This window comes from Phalacrocorax aristotelis, chromosome 4 (assembly GCF_949628215.1).
Source record: "Phalacrocorax aristotelis chromosome 4, bGulAri2.1, whole genome shotgun sequence".
NCBI classification, from domain to species: domain Eukaryota; kingdom Metazoa; phylum Chordata; class Aves; order Suliformes; family Phalacrocoracidae; genus Phalacrocorax; species Phalacrocorax aristotelis.
Genome location: NC_134279.1, coordinates 36,570,123 through 36,583,433, shown reverse-complemented (window position 1 = coordinate 36,583,433; position 13,311 = coordinate 36,570,123). Strand labels below are relative to the sequence as shown.

Here is a 13,311-nt window from a genome sequence, read left to right as displayed (position 1 = left end):
GATCTTTATGCTTTTGAAGGTGCTATCTTTCAAACAACATATTTTAAAAAAAAGGGCTGAGCTTTTCATTTTAGTAATTGTTCCCTGTTTGTAACATTTATTTCAGTTGGACTTAATCTGAAAAAGGCTCTTCGCTTAAGGGCTTCATTTTCTATTGACTGTTTCTCATTGAATCAGATCCTCTCATCCTCCTGTAATACTCCAACAAGGTAATCCTCGAGAGCTTTTGGTGACTCTGGAAGCAGCTGAAGTATTACATTTGTCTCTCTGGAGATACAGTACAATAACTATTACTTTCAGAGGCACTATGGCTTTAATCAGCCTGTGCGCCACACTGCTTATCTCTGCCCCTGAGACACCCAAAGGGCTTTTAGGGTCACACAGCAACTGTACCAGGGTTAAAAATAACTAATTCCCTGATACAGGTTATCAGCTGCTTCTTTTGAAACAGCTGGAATGAATGGCACAGCAGTGGAGTGCTGCAGACGCGGCACAAGTGGCACGGACAAGAGGAGAAACAAGCAGAAGCTACTTTGGCTGGACCTGCTGCTGAAAAAAAGTATTTGGCAGAAAAGGCCCTTTTAAAGCATGCCGCAATACCAGTGGTGTCAGGCCAGCTTCTAGGGGACATTTATCAAAATTATTAAAGTATTATTTTAAGAATCAATAAACACAATGCTAAGAACAAGAGGCTGAAGTATGTTTACATAATGTTCTATATTTCTGATTTCTGTTTTTACGTAGGAACTCATTTGTTTCTACTCAATGGATATCGGTAATGCTTTATTTTTTATTGTTGAATACTGTTGTGTAGCAAATGAGGCCATGAAAAATTTCAAGCAAGAACCACACCCTCAATGCATAAATATACATAATACTTTTCTTTATAATGTAAGCATTGTTAAATATATGTAAAAGTATTTTTATTCAGGAGCCATTACATAACCTTGTATTACTTTACTAAAAAAGAAAAGGAGAAAAGAACCACCTTTTTTGTGGTTAGACTGATCTGTGTACCAAAGTAAACTGTTAAGTAAAATAGTAACATAAATATATACCTGCACCATCGTAGAAGATTAAAAAAAGGTATGGTTTTGAGGGATCTTACTTATATACTCATGTGCTTTGCTGAATTTGGGCCTTCAATCTCAAGATAAATCTGGAATTTATAAAATCACACTACTAAAACTTTTTAAATCAAGTATACCACCATTTTCGATGAAAAAAAATCTGAAATACATTTTTTCTCAAAAATGTATAAAAAACATTTAAAACATCTCCCAGTGAATGTAATACTGCATTTATATGTGCTGCTATTTAAGAAAAAACAAAAGAAAGACTGAATTAATGGTTACATTAGATACCAACAAATATTTACTGCATTTGCACTAAACAAGAACAAAGGAAGTGAATGACCTTCAGCAATTACCAAGAGTTTTGATAGGTTTTTTCTTCCTGCTAGTGAAACTATTTCTCTGTTTCTAGAAGACAATACTCTTGAATTATGTGGGGGTTCACTTCCACACTAGCATATTGTATTTTAATTAAATTACATTTGATGTGGTAGCAAAAATATCCAGGCAGGTAGAATCAGCGCTGTGGGAGAAGTGATGCCATTATTTTACACCTGGAAAATCTGAAGTCTCCAGAAGCTGCTAAGTGCGAAGGAGAGGTCCCAGAAGACGATCATGGGCCAGAACGCATTCAGGTGCAAAATGGGCACTGATGTGAAGGTCCCTGAGTTGACAAAGCTTCTGGACATGCAGCTACAGTGTCTGCTGCTTCATTTTGCGATGCAGCCTGCCATCCTTTGTGCTGCCGGACACCCACATTCAGGTTCTTCCTGCCCTGGTGGGGACTGGAATCTGTGCCCTTGCTCTGAACGTGACCTTGGGCTCCTGCCAAATGCTACTTATAACAAAATCATCATTGGTTTGCAAGAAAGTGGGGATCCATGATGTTTCTAGTAATAATACTGTTGTACAAAACCAATGTCATTAATGTACAGATCTTTAAATTCCAAATAATGATCACACAGTTCCTAAAGAAAGCTTCCTGCAGAACTATTTTCTAAGTATCCGGAAGTTCTTCTTTTCCCAGAAACAAATGCGATGGCCCTTTGATAACATATATCCCAGTTCAAAACCAGTATCAACTTAATAGGCATAACAATTTTCAAGCAGTGACCAAGTGAAGACTCTTCCTGACCTCTGCAATGACAAGACCCCCTAAATCACATCTTTAAAGAAACAAAGGGTAAAACCTAATTCCATGACATTTCAGATGATTCAAATACTGAAAAAAACCATGCATATACTCAGTCTTCATTTATTAAAACATCAAGTTTGCATCTGGTAACGTAAGTGCATCTTGCACTTAATGTAACTAAAATTCAGAAAAAATCTGCTGTGTTATGGGAAAACCTGTCTCACTCAAATGGTAGGTAGTGGTTTTAAAGGTCTGACAGGAGAAACATAATGAATTGCCAGTGTAGAGTTTACAGAAGGAATTTCAGCAGCATAACGGACCTTAAAAAGGTATGAGAAGGATGATGGCACACATCACAGGTTAAGTCAAATGACTGCAGTTGTGTTTCAAGAACAAGGAACACCATCCCTCCCATTGCTCACAACATATAAAGACTTTTTCTGACCATAAGAAAACAATAAGAAACATGGGAAAAGCTTCTGGGTTTAATTCGTCTCCAACCATGCTTTGAGACAGCTCATCCCAGGGGAACAGCAACATTTAATGTGAATTCTCCATCTCTGCTGTATCAATTGCTGTCATATTTACCTTGGCAAGCAAATTGAAAATTAAAATTAAATTATCTGCTGCAAGATCAAACTATAAGCAACCGATTTATTCCATGTCTGGCTGAATGCAACATGGCACTGTGCCACTCAGAAAAATGAAGATGACTTTACATAGTATAGTCATAGCACCAGAATAACTTAACAGTACTCAAATGCTCTGTGCAAACATTTCATTGTATATTTACATCTATACTTGTTTTACAGCCAAAATGCCTTTCTGTATGCTTGTTTGTACTAGTTGCTTCTGAATATTTTCCTCTGCTAAAACATCTCCTGGACAATCCCATGAAATGCAGTGCAATGAATTAATCATACAGTAAAACTCCCTAATATTAACACAGCCATTTGTAAGAATTAAGCAATACCACTTGTTAACAGTAGCTAAAGGTGATTTATAATCTTAGCGTATGGACATGGGACAAAAACTAGAAGCAACATTAATTACTTTTTTCTTATTATAAGCAGTCCTTTGCTCAGAGTAAGACAGAATATGGTATTATGCTATAATGTCACGTTTTTTATTTTTAATCATATATGTCACTTTGTTAGATGAACTGCTGCATGTTTAGCAAGAATTTAAAAAAAATATAGTTTGTTTTGCAGCAGTCAGAAGATAGCACTGGCTGGATCTAACTTTCTCCAGCATGAGAGCAATTGCAGCACTTGCAGGAGCTCAGTGTGGTCTTGGAGCCATTTCTTCAACAGAAGCAGCTGCTAACTTCTGTCTGGCTTTTATGTCAGACCAAGGCTTGCCATTCCCAATCAGCTCTAATCTCTGTGGGATTCAGAAATCACCGCCTTTCGCCCCTTGCCGATCAGCAGACCTCTGCACAGAGCAAGGCAGGACCTATTACCTTCACGCACAGGCAAAAACCAGATCAGCTTCTAGCAAACCAGGCTAGTACCCATCACCCTTTCAGGAGCAGCTCATTGTGGATTCAGCTGTTGTGCCTGTCAGCAGACAAACACAGGGAAAATAACAAAATCCTATCATTTTGTCTTATTGATCTTAAGTGCAATATCCGCGCTTTACTTTTTCTACTTCAGCTGCTGTGTGTAGCAACAGAATCAAAGCCCTGGCAATTTGTCCATTTCCAAGAATTTTAAGGAGGCTTCTAAAATACTCAGAGAAAATTGCTCAAGTCTGCATCCATATATAAGTTTATATTTTAAGAAGTCAAAGTAAGCATTTATTAGTCTTATTAAATCACATACAAATAAGTAAGCATTCTTTGGCTGCTTCATTGTTAATTTAAACACATTCAGAGTGAACACACCTTCAAAGCATTGATTTGTTTGGGTGTTGCTGCTTTGGAGAGCACAGATGTAAGTAACTGGAGGAGACAGGCAAATCTGTTTACAAACTCCTAAGCGGTAGTGCATCATACCTAATAGAAAACTGCCGATTGTTGACTTGGGTAGAAGACATCTTGGAAAAGATACATCCTTGTGAAGAGGAGTGAGATGTTTTCCTACATCTCCCCAGTCAGAAACTCACCCATCAACTGAAATTTGAGGTTGCCTCATTTACCCCTTTCCAGTAATTTGGTCCTGTTGTTAACACAGTAAACACATTTGCTAACCTACCTGGGGATAACTGTGTCATTACACAAGAATAATTTAAAAACCATATTATGTGTAACTTGCATATTAGGTGACATGCAGACTAGGTATAGGATTTGTAAATCTACGGCAGCAACGCAAACATAATTAAAATATTAATCAGACCAAAGTGCATAGAGAATATAACTCATTGAAAAGAAACTTACAAAGCCAAGAGTTGAGCTCTAGGAAATCCCAAATATAGGTGACCATTCAATCCTAAATCATTACTACCTTTGTGTAGTTACGGGCTTTACTTACACTACAAAGTAGTAGCTTTTTTCCCAGCAAGATTCTAGGCCTTTCCACAGCACAGGTTTTTGCTACTTGAACAAGGACAATAACTGATGAAAAGGTCGTTATCCTCTCTGTAGATCGGGATGAGACATGATATTGGACAGTGGACTTGACAATAATTTACTGGTACCCAAGAAATTACTAGATTTAGCAATCCCAAATTCCACTCTAGCTCTCAAAAGGAACATGCTTTGTCTGGCATTACCTTTTCTGCTTGTTCCCCCAAACGTCCACCCTTCTGACAAGTCATCCCTAGTTCTGACCTGTCTGTACCCCAGAGCCCTCTAGAGTAGTCTAACCGTTTTTTCTCCAAAGCACTAATTGCCATTGTGTGCAGTGCAAGCCCAGTTCCAGTGTCCTTACTGCCAGATGTAACTCTGTTCGGAGCTATTTCTAAGAGAAGCATACTCAAAACTTTTCTGGAAGTCACAGCATACTTTTGATAGTAAGGAAATACCACAGCACACTCCAGCACTTACCAAACTATCTAGTGAAATTGCAGTGATTACCAAGCTAAGTACAAGGTAGTAAAGCAGCTCTGATAAAATAATACAAGTCATAGCGATCAATTATTATTTTAACAGTCCAAACATTTTAGTAAATCCAAATTCAGTGTTGTGACTCATCCCAGTGACTGTCCTACATGACTGCTTAGGGCAAACTAAAAATCTACACCTTGCTGACAAGAAAGGCTTTCTCCCCACATAATGTGGATTTTCCTTTCTGCCTTTTTTTCCTTATGAACTGCTTTAAGAAACCGAGAAACACAATCGAGTCTTTCCTCTGTGCTCCAAGACGAATGGATTGTGATCTGCGTTTCTGCAACATTAGACAGCTACCAAGCCAAGAGATGAAGAAAATAATTACCTTTGTTTTCTGAGAAGAAAATAAGTTATCTCCTTTTCCATCTTGTCCCTATTGTAATCAGCAGAAAATAAGTTTCACAGAATACATAAGTAAACTTCAAAACTGCTAATATGTCTCATTGTAAGGTCACCATGAGACCGACATTTCTACCACTTTAAAATATGAGCATTTGTGTAATAACACCAAGTTCTATACCTTGATATAGAAACCAGTGTTCTTGAAGACAGGGAAAAACCCTACTTTTAAAGTACCACTGAATTTCTGATACTGCTTTTGTGACTGACTCATTTCCCTCTAATGGTCTGAAGCAAATCCCTAGATCCAAATATAGCCCTGGGAGAAACCCGGGCTCCAGATGTGAAAGTTATATTGCAGCCACATCTCTGGTTTCAATTAAAGGCACAGGGGGAACCCTAATTACTGCACCCATGTTTTGGCATGTAGCTAAAGGAGGGACTGATTCCCAAATGTTGCTTATAAAATATATGTCATTTTAAGTATCACATGTACTTTCATAGGGTAAATATTTTTCCTACACTAGGACCAAATAACAGGGAGGCATGCTGAGAAGATAGCGTGGGAAAAATACTCTCTTCCTGTGAGTCAAAGCCTATCTGTGAAAACACTCCATAGCAAGCCCAGCAGGCAGCCTCATAGCACCTGATACCCTGCTTCCCCCCTCGCGCTCAGGCGGAAACAGCAGCCCTTGGTTGTGGCACATCCTCGCAGCCTCTCCCCTGGTCCAAAGCATGCCTGGTACCACCAGCGAAGCAACTTACGAGGGAGAGTACCTAGAACTGTCCATGGTTATTCATCTCAAAACCGGTATAACTGCAATGATGTTAACATCGCAGTGTTCTTACCCAAGTCTGAAAGATCAAGGCTTTGCTCCATTTCCCAGATAGCATGTTTTTTCTCATTTATCGTAGCATTATTTTGCAGTATCTGCTGTTCTTTATTATGTGAGAGATAAAAAGGAGAGAAGGGAGATACAGACAAAATAAAGGAGCAAGGAGGAAAAAACAGAAGAAAGTCGAGAAGGAAGCCTATAGAAGGATATGAGGATTAAAAAATCCATAAGAAAGAAGGAAAACATGGGCAATTAGAACAAAACAATTTGCAAAAGCACAGACAGTTCTCTTACTGACATATTGCTTTTTCTCTGCTACAAATCCACTGAAGTATGGTGGGTAGTTATGCAAATCATTTTTCTGTAACCTGTCAATATATCCAATTTCTAGTTTCAGTGGTTTGCCTCACTAGCAGCTAACGGGAGGCAGGGAGTGACATACCTCGTTTTGCTGCATTGTTTAATGAGGTTAGCCTGTGTTAATAAAGAAGTAAAAACTTTCTGGACTTGGACATTTCCTTATGTTGTTTTCTAGTATTTTGTTTTAAACAGCACTGATTTGGAAGCTGAAGACCAGATACACATTGTCACTGATTTAAAATTTCATAGTTTTACATTTTATTCTTTAAAGATATTTGACTTCTCTTTTATAATATAAGGAACCCCTTTTCTCTCTCCATCAGGCCTTTTGAAATACCAGTTAGTGCTGCACATGCACCTGAGATCCCAGGACAGAAGCAATACTTACCTGGCTTCCTTGAAGGCCCTGACCAGTGAGGCAGCATGAAACTGCACTAGTGTCAGCAATCGCCAATAACTGCAAGCCAGACATTCCTCCCACTGTGCCACCACAGAAGGTAAGGAACTCTAAGGGCACTCCGTTCTTAGTTCAAGGTGTGGCAATTTATGCTTCAGTGCTGGGAGTCTTTGGGTTTCAGCCCTCAGGCAAAATGAGCCTTGCTCTAGAGGCTAGGGCTCCAAATGAGAGCATCAGCTGAGGAGAAGCCGCAGCAGATAGGCATGTGGAAATGATAGCTGACCAGTGGACATTAAGTGCCAGTCATCCTTGAAATCTGACCCCTGAAGTGGCCCACAAAGACTGGAGAGGATCTTGGCTGTGTTGCCTTTACTGAGGTAATGGGGTCATCTCAGATTTACTTTGTTGAGAACCAAAACTAATATCAAATGTAATTGACAAACATCTTTGTCTCAACGCTTCAGCTTGTGCAATGATAGATAAACCACCCAGATATCACAACACTCACTCTTAGTGTAGGAGCTGTCCCACACCAAAGGCCTTTCAAGTACTATTTCCCACCAAATTGTTAAAGAACAACCACTCTGTATGAGCTGTTTTCTAAATCTGTAAAATGGGTCTCCACCACTGAACACCTGTTTTTTCATTATATTATGAAACCTCATTCATTTCAAAAACGGGGCCAGATAATAGGATATCTCCAACTTGCTGTGTTGCATACTGGTGCTGTGAATACTATCTCCAAGCCAGCACAGAAAACAGTTCTGCTGTTTCATAGGTGAAAAGGCAGGGACACTGGACAGTGAATTGTGGGTGAAAACATAAAATTCATATTCTGGCCCTAGCAAGTACATGTGTACTCAGAGGAGTACTCGGAGGTTTTGAATGTCATTTACGTATTATCCTGAGAAGAAATACTCCTTTGATGGGAAAGTTAAATTTATTGTTAACTGGGTTCTTGATAAAATAAATCCTGTAACAATCAATAGGTTCCACCTCTGTGTTTGTGTATGTGCACAGAAAGAGGATGCTGCATAGCAAGTTCCACCTTTTTCTAGAAATGTATGAAATTCCATGATGAAAAGGCTGAGAGACCAAGCGTATAGTTGGGGCAGAGGGAGGGAATGAGAGACATGAGTGCCTAGAGGGTATAACCAGAGACGCAAGTTTAAGGATAAAGAAAGGTAGTATCTCTTTCATGAAGAATTTCCTGCCAAGGTGAAGACAATGTTTTTTTAAGCCTTTTGGTATTCTGGAGCAACCAGAAGCATCATGAATCTTGCGGAGTATGCACTCTTGGCAGGTGAAAAAAACACAGAGAGAAAAGAAAGTTTGCTGCACTGTGTATGGTCTTTCTTTACACAGGGTCAGAAACCTTTGACGCTTCTGCTTACAGTTAAGGTCATGCTCAAAATTCAAAACATTTTCTTTTAATATTTGTACCTGGCAAGTTCAAACAAGACAAAAGCGCTAACTTTACAAGTATCCTGTGATAATGAAGAGATTAAGTTCTTACAGAATCACAAGTACCTTTGCAGCATATTCATGCTGTAAACCTTTGCTCTGGGTTCTCAGCTCTGTTTATAACAGGCATCTAAATCCCCCGCTGCCTATAATATATTAAATTGCCAACAGGATTGCATTCCTAAGTCATGCAGCTTCTTTGTGGAAAGACAGAGTATGAAACGTAAGTTTAGCATTAAAGATCTGAATGCATTTATTAATATTTTACTAAAGATTGTGAGTGTTTTCCATCGTTGTGGAGTAACAGTTGGGAAAGAAAACAGTGGTGATGTGTTATATAAATACTTGCATAAACCACATTTTTTTTCTGCATGTTTATTCCAGCATTAGAAAAATCAGCCATTTACAATACAGCACATTACAGCAACTGCAATGAAATCTAACTGTATTTTTTAAAAATACATCAACCCCATTAGGTGCTTTTCTGTCACTACTAGTCTCATTTCAGTTTATCTTATTTTCTCCCTATTCAAATTTAGTGCTAACAAAAATATGCCCACAACATGGTCAGGGATGGATGTTCTTTTTTAGCTTTCGCTACATGTAAATCATAATCCTGTATTTCATCAGTACTCCTTGTTCTTCACTGCTTCAAAGCCTATTTGAAAAGATACTTTTACCTCTTAATTCCCCTCTATCTATGATATAAACATATTTTTGCTTAGAACTCAGTATTGCTTAGAACTGCAAATTATCTTCAAAGAGGAAAGGAAGAAAAGTGGAAGGAAAATATCACGAAACCACATTTCATATACTATATTGATCAACAGTTTAAAACATTTTTTACTGCTATTTGCTAGTGCCAGTCTCTAATCTTCTAAGAGAATAATTATTCTGTCATGATGGCCACCACTATCATCTCCTGCATGTTATAGCTGCACACGTCAAACTTTGACTAAGCCGTGACTCTGTTGGGTCTCAAATTGTTATTGCCAATGGCTTTTTCCACATACAGCTGATTATCATGCTGCATCTCTCGCAGACCTGGAGCATGCGACATGCAAAGTAAATGCCAAGCTGATCTAAGTTGATACTAATTTTCAGATCAGCTGTAGAATTTCAGTGTCATACTACAAATGTAGACTCTACCTCATGAGCCCACCAAAATTTTTTGCAAGCCATGCCTAACTTGCGACTGAAAGAATGATCTTCCCTATGATATTTCATTGCCACCACAGAACCAAATGTGTTTGTCTTGAGATGGAACTATCACATTACCTTTTAGCATTCATGCAGCCCACCATTCGGTCAGAGAGGTTCCTGCTTGGTCAACATGCGAAAATTCTTATGGAGCCTTTGCTTAAACTGAAATACTGGCATTTAACCTTCTGTCCAGTGAGTTCACCCTTGGGCAGGTTGCTCAGCAGAGAAATTGTACCAGTGTTATCTTGCATTTTGCTTTTTCTCTATCGCTGTTGCTAGGTATATTATTTATTTTAGCCTCCCAGAAGGCCCAAATTAAGATCAGGGCCATAAATAAATATACAGTAAAAGATGATGTTTGATCCGAAGGGTTTGCCGTCTGAATAACTAAGACAGAAAAATGGGATATGAAAGGAAGCGTTATGATGCACCTTTTAGAAGTGGGGAAATAAGGCATGCTGGAGACCACAAAAGAAACACTGCAGCTGAGCTAAAAGGTGAATCCAAATCTCTTGAACAGAGTTGCACAGGACTTTTTTTTTGGCCAGGGGGTTAGTAGATCTGAGTGTTTTACAAGTTGGGTCAAACCTTATAAAAATTTGCAGCCAGATTTTAAAAATAAAAATGGTATTGAAACACTTGCACATTTCTACAAGTGAAATTCAAATAGATTTTGCAGGTAGGATTCATAAAAGGGTGTAGGTGCTATATATAAAACCAGAGCAATGAAGGTGTCCTCACCCTGTAGCTTCATGCCTAACACACACCGAGTTTAACTTCATCCCTCATTTCTGAAGGCTCTGTAATTGCTTATAGGAAAGGCATTTCCTCTTGGCTGGCTTTATTAATACCATGCAACCTGTTTGGGAAGCTTTAACTGCATCAAAATATGCATTTAATTCAAACTAAAATTAACTGTAAGTATTCCCGTCATGATTTCCTGAAGTTTTTAAGAAAAAAAAGATCAGTTCCACATTGACCAAAAGCCTTGCTAAGTTTCTTCAGCCCCAAGACTATCCTTCCCTTCATACTATTCTTCCCATATGGAAATTCTAAAATCCTACCTCTAAATATGCCTTGTCAGTTCTATGGACTAATGGCTATATTTTCACCAAAATTTGAACAGTTTATCAATCCACCAAATATTTTTTCAACACGAGGCCAGTGGTTTTGCACTCTCAGCTTGCCAGTGCAAACAGACACCTATGAAGACAATTCTGGCAAAAAGAAGAAAAAGGAAATTTAAAGTTAGACTGATGCATGCTTTCTCCAAAGACATGGAAATTTTGCCATTTTTAGCAGTGCTATTTAAAACAGGAACTGCAGTGTGTATTTTAGGCTCCAGGGTGCCTGCAGTCAGGACTAGGGAGCCACACATCTATTAATATAAGCAGACACCCCTCCCTGTTAACCAGAAGACAGCAACTGGGTATATTGTCTTGTGTTTTCACATTATAGAAATAATTACAAGCAAATGCAAAATCCCAGTTTTTCCAAGCCACAGCCTGGAAATCTTGCTGAGGTGTTCCTCCATTGCAGTCAGCCTTTTACTATTTTGCTAATGGTCTTTCGTGTGTGAACAGTTTCTGTATTTGCCGAGGAAGGAAATCAGCTTTCCCTGAGCAACTTTTGTCAGTCCCCAGCTGTATCAGGTGCCAAGTGAAATGCAAGGTTAAAATGAAATTAAATACACGTTTACCTTGGTCAGCATTAGAAAGGCAGTCATCACACTCATGTCTAATATACCACAGAGAAACCTGATTCTGCAATCTCAAAAATAACTGTGCTATTATTCATTACAACTGGCGAGTTTAGCCGCAGCTACTGTATGCGGCATCACAGAAACCAGAAGTTTTACCACACCCTCTGGAACTGATGACATTCTAGAATTACACCAGGAGGATTCCCACAAAATATATTTTCCTCAGAAGAGTGATATATATTTTTGTTCTGAATACCTTAGAATGGGGCTCAGGAAGAGATTCGCTTTATAAATGTGTGCTTCGTTCAATTTCCATTTGTGGAGGATAAAATAAAGGATTTTAGCACATTGCCTTATAATAAGACATTTTTACTCACACTGAAACATCTGGATGACTTGCATGGGATATTCCTTGCGACTCTCTTAACACAAATAGCTGTCTAAGGGCTAGATTCCACAATGCTTGATAACATCTTTGGAACTGGTTCCAGCCTCCTCCATGATGATGCACACACCCTGCTTTCTAGATTACAACCCACACAATTAAAGCTCTCTTCCCGAGCCACTGCATGCCTGACCTATTTTCTGTATGGTCTTAGCTGAAACAATCAATGGGCATAGCCATGCGTAAAGTGCAAGGCATAGCCAAACAGTCCCAAGAGAGGGTTTCAGACAGCTCTGTGCCCCATAGCCCTGTGCTGGGATGCAAGTCGTCAGGCATTTTTCCCCTTGCCCTAGGGGAGAAAAAAAGTGGCCTTGGCAATCAAGCAGGGACAGCATAGCATTCGGTTCACATTCAGGCAGATACATATGCATAGGAGGTACACACATGGGGTCTCGTGAAAGAAGCACCCCCTCAGAGATAATACGTGTGGTCACAGCTTGGTTATCATCTAGGCTTAGTGTGCTGACGGTTGCTGGTGCTGACTTGCATGAGGAGGTGGCTTGTTTGAATACTTCTACTAGCAGGGGACTGTTCTCTTGGAACAGCTACTTCTAGTATGAATATGCATGAGAAAATCAATTCACAAGTTGGCTCTAAGTAATACAAAGGAACTAATTTAAGGAGTCAGAGAAGTAAAATCAAGAATAATGGCTACCACAATACTGCTGAGTTCAAGGAGCAGGGAGGGTGCCTAAAAGTAGCGGTGAGTGTCTGAACTATGGAAGGGGGCATTTCAGTCAAATGAGAACATTAGTTAAAATACCCTGCAGTTAAATGTGAAAGCAGTAATATTCTTAGCAAGGGCATTGATTCCACTCAACAAAACTATCATAAAACAGGAAATATGAATGAAAAATAAGTGGAAGTAAATATCACAAAGGACTATACTCTGATAGGGTGAGATTCTCCCAAAGGTTGACAGCCTGTGGAAGCCCTAAAGCTCAAATTTACTTGAGCTCTGAAGCAATGAACAGGACTTGGTGAGGCCTCTCTATGGTGAAGTAAAATTAATCCCTGGAGAGCATATTTGCTCTGACCTAACTGACAGCAGTGAAACCTGCACTCCCACGAAAAAGGAGTCGGTGTCAGCTTGCTCCAGACTCCTCACCTACGAAAATAAATAAGGCTCCTGTATAAGCCACAGGCCATAAATGAGGAGCCAAAATGGCAAGGAAACACCAGCACTGGCCTAAGAGTGGTATCACCTGAGCAGGACAACCAAAAAGCTGGGAGAACAGCATGTTACCAAATGAGTAGCAATCAATACCCGTGTTACAAGTAAAAGGCTTCATTGGAGATATTAGCACG

At 39.2% G+C, this 13,311-nt stretch overlaps 1 protein-coding gene and 1 long non-coding RNA gene across 3 annotated transcripts in view; one reads left to right on the top strand and one right to left on the bottom strand.

Annotated features, from left to right (window-relative positions):
- Positions 1-13,311, top strand: part of LOC142056356 (uncharacterized) — a 161,097-nt gene that overhangs the window by 24,000 nt on the left and 123,786 nt on the right. For both annotated transcript variants that reach the window (XR_012660303.1, XR_012660304.1), the window contains exon 3: positions 7,116-7,289. This is a non-coding gene — a long non-coding RNA (uncharacterized LOC142056356). The remainder of the gene's footprint in view (positions 1-7,115; positions 7,290-13,311) is intronic.
- GUCY1A1 (guanylate cyclase 1 soluble subunit alpha 1) overlaps positions 1-13,311 on the bottom strand; it is a 32,490-nt gene that overhangs the window by 15,552 nt on the left and 3,627 nt on the right. The gene's annotated exons all lie outside the window — the stretch shown is intronic.